The sequence below is a fragment of the Mus pahari genome, chromosome 23 (assembly GCF_900095145.1).
Source record: "Mus pahari chromosome 23, PAHARI_EIJ_v1.1, whole genome shotgun sequence".
Taxonomy (NCBI): Eukaryota; Metazoa; Chordata; class Mammalia; order Rodentia; family Muridae; genus Mus; species Mus pahari.
Genome location: NC_034612.1, coordinates 7120739 through 7127289, shown reverse-complemented (window position 1 = coordinate 7127289; position 6551 = coordinate 7120739).

Genomic DNA, 6551 nt, shown 5'->3' with positions numbered 1-6551 from the left:
AAAAAAAAAAAAAAAAACCGACACAGTAGGATTCGGCTTCTCTTTTAAATTACCAGTTAGGGGGTGACTTCAACTGAGTCCCTTTACAAAGCTTCCAGGTGCCTGTTCCTTATGCAGGATGTAACAAACGGCGAATTACAGTTACCTTATCCTCCTCCAGAAACTCTGGTACCCTGGACCTGGTCTAGTCAGTTATACCATTCTATTTAACCTTATTAAGCAAAACGTATGTTAGTTTTGTCTCAATGTTTCTCACAAGTTTGCACCTGACTTTCGGTCTGGATCTTTGCCATCTGTTGAATTTTAATGTGACCCGGGGGATGGATCCTCCTATGAGGTACTCTTAATTGCCGCTCTTTCTCTAGCATCACCTTTTGACACTTTGAAGAGAAATTTGCACCCTACCCCTCCCCCCCAAAAGCGGTTCGAGTGACCTCTGACGTGGAGAATCCAACTCCATCCAACGTCTCTCTTTGAACCACTCTGGACCTTGTTTCGGGACTCAGAACTAAAATCGTTAGCCAACCGTTAGCAGAGAGGCAGCCCCTCTGTCTCAGTAGCTCTCAAAAGCCTTAGAGAATTTTGCGATCAGCTTAAGGCTGCAGTGTCGCAGATCCCCGAACTCTGACCAGCAGAGACAGGGAAGAACGACACAAATGCCAAGCAGGTTTCAAACAGATTTCTTCTTTATCTCCCGGAACAGCTTTTAATCTTTTCCCTCTCACAAACAGCTTTCTCTAACCCTCTCCCTGCTCCCACTAAACTCCAACTCCACTCTGCAACTCCTTCTTCAACTCTCGCCCACCTGAACTGTTTACAGCCTTCTCCCCCAGAATTCTCCCCCCTCCCTCTGGGGCACATCCTGTTTTTTCCCAGCCCTGGGTGCATCCTGTTTTCAGTCCTCTGACCTGATCCCTTCCCCTTCTCCTGGATCCGGTCAGAGTTCAGCCCGGGAGGCCAGTGATAGTCCAGTAACTCTGCAGGCAGGCAAGCCACACAGGCTCAGCCGCTCAGGTTAGAGTTTAGGCTCAGGTTCTTGGCAGACAGGGACCGACCACGGGGCTTGGCACATCAGCTCCCTACACCGCAGGGCTCCACAAGTAGATCTGAGTACTGCGAAGGACGGACTGGATCTGCGCGCTTCTCCTCCAAAGATGCTGCTTCCACACCAACAAATCCTAACTGGTTTGCGATGGGACCCCAACTCATAGGAACCATAAAATATTCAACCACAAGCCTCTTCCTGTGTCCCTCCCACTCTGGCTTTTCAACTGGATCAGTTCTTTCCTTCTAATTATCCACGTACTCACGTTTTACCCTGTTATTTTTGTTTTGTTTTGTTTTGATTTTCTGAGACAGGGTTTCTCTGTGCAGTCCTGGAACTCACTTTGTAGACCAGGCTGGCCTCGAACTTAGAAATTCGCCTGTCTCTGCCTCCCAAGTGCTGGGATTAAAGGCGTGCACCACCACAGCTTGGGCCGGCCATTTTACCCTGTCTTAATTTCTGAACTTCCCCTCATACCCAAACAAAAGATTCCATGTTAGCCCCCCCCCCCCCATGTAGCTGACCCTATAGTCGTTGCTATGCCTCCAACAGGCACAGCACAGCTAACCCAATCAGATCAAGGGAGACCAGACCTTAGGACAACAATACATACTCACCATGAAATCAAACAGATTGCCTGGCTACAGTGGTCCTCCCGAACCGCAGAGGACGAGGCTTAATGGCTGCCGAAACGCAGGCATCTGTGCCTTCCTTGGGGAGAATGTTGTTTTTATGCAAACCAATCTGGCCCAGTATGAGAAACTGCTAAACAATTATTAGATAGAATTTGAAACAAAACAGAAACAGACAATATTTTCTGGAAGGACACCTGGGTGTCTTTAGTTAAGATGTAGTTAGAGTAGAGCCTAGCTAACTAGTTATATGGCCAAGGTGTTTGTAAATATGAGTTTGAGTCTTATTTCTGGGAACAGGGGGGTTGGGAGGCAGAACCCAGACTTAACTTCGACAAAAATCTTTTAAAAGGGCTGGGCGTGGCGGCGCACGCCTTTAGTCCCAACACTTGGGAGGCAGAGGCAGGCAGATTTCTGAGTTCGAGGCCAGCCTGGTCTACAAAGTGAGTTCCAGGACAACCAGGGCTATACAGAGAAACCCTGTCTCAAAAAACCACAAAAACAAAACTAAAAACCAAAACAAACAAAAAACAGGATAAAACAAAACCACACATAGAAAAATCTAAAAACAAACCCAGACCAGACAAACAAAAATCATACCGTGCTTGGGACTAGAAGGTTGGCTTACTGGTTAAGAGCACTGCCTGATATTCCAGAGGATGGGGGTTCAATTCCCCACACCCACATGACAGTTCATAACTATAACTCCAGTTCAAGGGGATCTGGCACCCTCATAGATGTAGACCAGGCAAAATACTAATGTACATAAAAATAAATCTTAAAAGAGGTGGGTGAGCCAGGCAGTGGTGGCACATGCCTTTAATCCCAGCACTGCACTTGGGAGACAAAGGCCGGCAGATTTCTGAGTTTGAGGCCAGCCTGGTCTACAGAGTGAGTTCCAGGACAACCAGGGCTACACAGAGAAATCCTGTCTCGAAAAACCAAAAATAAAATAAAATAAAATAAGGTGTGTGTGGAGAGATGGCTCAACAGTTAAGAACACTGGCTGTTCTTCCAGAGGTCCCAGGTTCAATTCCCATCACCGTGTCAGGGATCCAACACTCTCACACAGGCATATGTGCAGTCAAAACACCAATGTACATAAAATAAAAATAAATTATTTTTTAAAAATACTATGCTCATCTTTTCATTATTATTTTTTTAAATGTGATTTTAGGAACCCCAGAAACAAGCTGGCTGGCCGGACCAGTCTCTAACAGCAAACCCTGTTTTCAGTCTCAAACAGCGAGGGGAGTGACCACGCACAAAGTCGGAAACTACAGAGGGAGTCTCCCGATGTTAGCCTCGGTATTCATGTGCCCACATCCCTCACAGCACATGCTGGAGTTTTGAGTGTATCGCCCCAAGTTCACATCCTGAAGCCTTTATTCCCGGTGTTGTTTTAATGGGAGGGGCTTATGTCACTAGCTTAGTCAGAGTCTAGGTAGGGTTAGTCAGCTTGAGGGTAGCTTGATATGAGGTGAGTCTATTCCTGTGTGCACCCATTCCTTCCCACTCTATTCATCCATCCGGTTCCCCCTGCCGGGCCTATGGCTCAAGCTGGCTTGAACTGTGAAGTAGGGGTGAAGTTGGAACTTCCAATCTTACTATGTCCCTTCTCAGCTGGAATAGCTGCAGCTCCAGATGCAGTTCCTGCCGTGTCAGACAGCGCCCCCTAGTGGCTGAGCCCAGCCCTCAGCCCTCCTTCCCTCCTCTACACACACACACACACACACACACACACACACACACACATACACACATATGCTTCCCTCCAGCTTTGGGAGGTGTGACAGGAAATAGAAACCTTTGGAAGCTGACCCATGCTCGTGGACTGGTCAGGCACCAGCACTGTGAGCCAAATGTGCTTCTTTTACATTATAAGCCTTGGTGTCCCCTGTTACACTAACAGAGAAACCGACAGGGATGAGAATGTAGAATTTTCTCTTACTGGGCGCAATGGCACCTTCCAACTTAAACGCCACTCAGTGTTCACATCCCCATTTTACAGATGAAGAAACGGAGGCACAGAGGCGGGAAATAAACTCCCAAACTGTCATAGCCTCATATCTGTCTATAAAATGAACTTGCTCGCTGGGGTCTGGTATTTCCCCATTGAATAACAAAGTTTTGGTTTGGTTTTGTTTAAAAAATTTTTTTTTTAAATATTTAAGTGGGGCACGTGTGTGTGTGTGTGTGTGTGTGTGTGTGTGTGTGTGTGTGTAAGTGCCTACAGAGTCCAGAGGTGTGGTCTGTGGTCTTATCCCCTTGAGCTGGTAGTTACAGGGAGTTGAGGGTCTGGGAACCAGTACAAGCTCTTAATTGCTGTGCCATCTGGCAAGGCTGTTTTTTGATTTTGGGTTTTTTTGTTTCGTTTCGTTTTTCTTTTTTCTTCTCTTCTTTTCTCTCCTCTCTTCCCCTTTCTTTCTTCCTTACTCTCTCTCTTTCTCTCCCCCCCTTTCTTCTCCTTTCTTCCTTTCTCTTTCTTTCTTTCTTTCTTTCTTTCTTTCTTTCTTTCTTTCTTTCTTTCTTTCTTTCTTTCTTTCTTATTTAACTTGTCAAAGCTATCAGGGCTGGAGTGGTGGTGACCCTGTAACTTCAGGTTCCCAGGAGGCGAAGGCAGGAGGACACTGAAGCAGGAGGAGGCCAGATTTGAGGCCAGCCCGTGCTACATTGCAAGGCCATTTCAAAATAACAATTTAAAGGCTCTGTTTGGTGTCACACGCCTTTAAAATCTCTGCCACTCAGGAAGCAAAGATAAGCCACACCCTAAGTTCAAGGCCAGCCTGATCTACAGAGGGAGTTCCAGGCCAGCCAGGGCTACACTGAGAAACCATCTGGTGGGGGGTGGGGGTGGGGGGTGGGGGAAGCAAAACCAACAGAAAACAAATGAACAATGTCTAAAGGGCTAGGGGTTGCACCTTAGTAGCACTTGTAAGACTCTGATAAAATAATTTAAATGCATCTGGCAAGACAGGTTTCCCTGGTTAAGAGCGGTGATGCTCTTCCAGAGGACTAGAGTTTGGTTCTCTGCACTCACATCAGGCAGCCCGGAACTGCCTATAAGACCTAACCGCCTGTAACTCCAGCTTCAGAAGATCAGACCTTGCCCCCTTCTGACACACACATAAATAAGGTTTTGGTTTTTTGTGTTTTTTTTTTTTTTTAAACCAGCAACAACAAAAGATATACTTACAACAATTATTTCAAGGAGCTTAAAAAACCGCACTGGAAACAACAAAGAAACTAAAACCAGTCTTTGCAGGTCTAAACTGGCATTATGAACATGTTTCAGCTGGATATGACACAAACTCCCCCCACCCCCACCCCATAAGCACTTGGGAAGTTGAGGCAGGAGGATCAGGAATTTGAGGGCAATAGAAGCTACTTAACCAGTTTCAAAACAAAAACAACAAAAAGGAAAGTGCTCTCTTTTTCTTTGGTTGCTATGGTGACCATTATGATGTCACAAATTGAGGAGGAAAGTTTTTTTTTTTTTTTTTTTTTCCAGCTTTTGCTTTGATGTCCATCATTGTGAGAAGCCAAGGAAGGAATCTAAAGCAGAAGGCCAAGGAACTCTGCTGTGTATTAGCTTTGCCTAGGCCCACGGCCTAGGGATAGCACCGCCCACAGTGGACTAGGCCCTGTGACCTCAGTTAATCAAGACGCACCACAAATGTGCCCAGGTGTCTTAGGATGGTTAACGGCCAAGACTAGCCACCAGACAAGGGGAAGAGGGGACCAGAGACAAAAGTAAAAACTGTCCTTGCTTTCTGAACCTAGAACCAAGAGACGCGCTTACTTACAAACGTGGTCACCAGGTGGCGCTCTCAGTCCTGAGCGAACTTCGGATCCCTCCACCAAAGCCATCTGATAATGATCCAGCCAAGATACATAAAACTCAGAAGAATTTTAGAGATTTCGGTTCAGCCAATAGCCACTGCCGTCCAGAGAAGTCAGGGCAGGCCAAGACTTATCAATGTCTCTTTCAAGGTCACAGCTCGTGGGAAAAGCCAAGACCCACACACAGCCCAGGCTCGGATAGTCTAAAATGTATCTATCCCACGGTCCTTGCTCCGTTGTTCAGAGTTGGGAAGACAAAGCAAGAATTCCTTTAGATAATTCACGGAAGGCCCTCCTGGCCTTAAATACTGGAAAAAGTCACTTCTGCGCAGTGTCAGCTGTGGGGAATAGAAACATTCACCCCAATCCCTGATTTTGGGGATCTTTCTTAAAAATACCTTCTCTCATTTTAATTACTTCCTAAGGATTTGAAAGTGTATTAGGTTTTTATTGCTAGGACCAAATGCTTGACAGAAGCATTTATTTTTTTTACATTTATTTATTTGGTAGCTAGTTAATTGGCTGGTTTATTCATTTATTTTTATTTCTATGAATACACTGTAGCTGTCTTCAGACACACCAGAAGAAGGCATCAGATCCTGTTACAGGTGGTTGTGAGCTCCATGTGGTTGCTGGGAATTGAACTCAGGACCTCTGGAAGAGCAGCCAGTGCTCTTAACTGCTGAGTCATCTCTCCAGCCCATGGTTGGGTTTTCTGTTTGGTTTGAGACAAGGTTTCTCTTTATAACCCTGGCTGTCCTGGAACTTGCTCTGTAGACCCAGCTGGCCTCCAACTCGGAGATTGCAAATTGCCCTTTTTTGAAAACGAACTGTGGTTCCGAAGTCACAGCTGGAGTGTGGCCTTTCTGAGGACAGCTTGCAAGAGTCAGTTCTCTCCTTCCTTGGGGTGGGGATTGAGCCAGATTGCCAGGCTTAGCTACAGGTCTATCTCCAAGCCCACTTGGTGTCTCCTACCACCACACTGCTGTTCTGTTGTTGACTGCTTTTTTTCTTTTCTTTTTTTTTTTTTT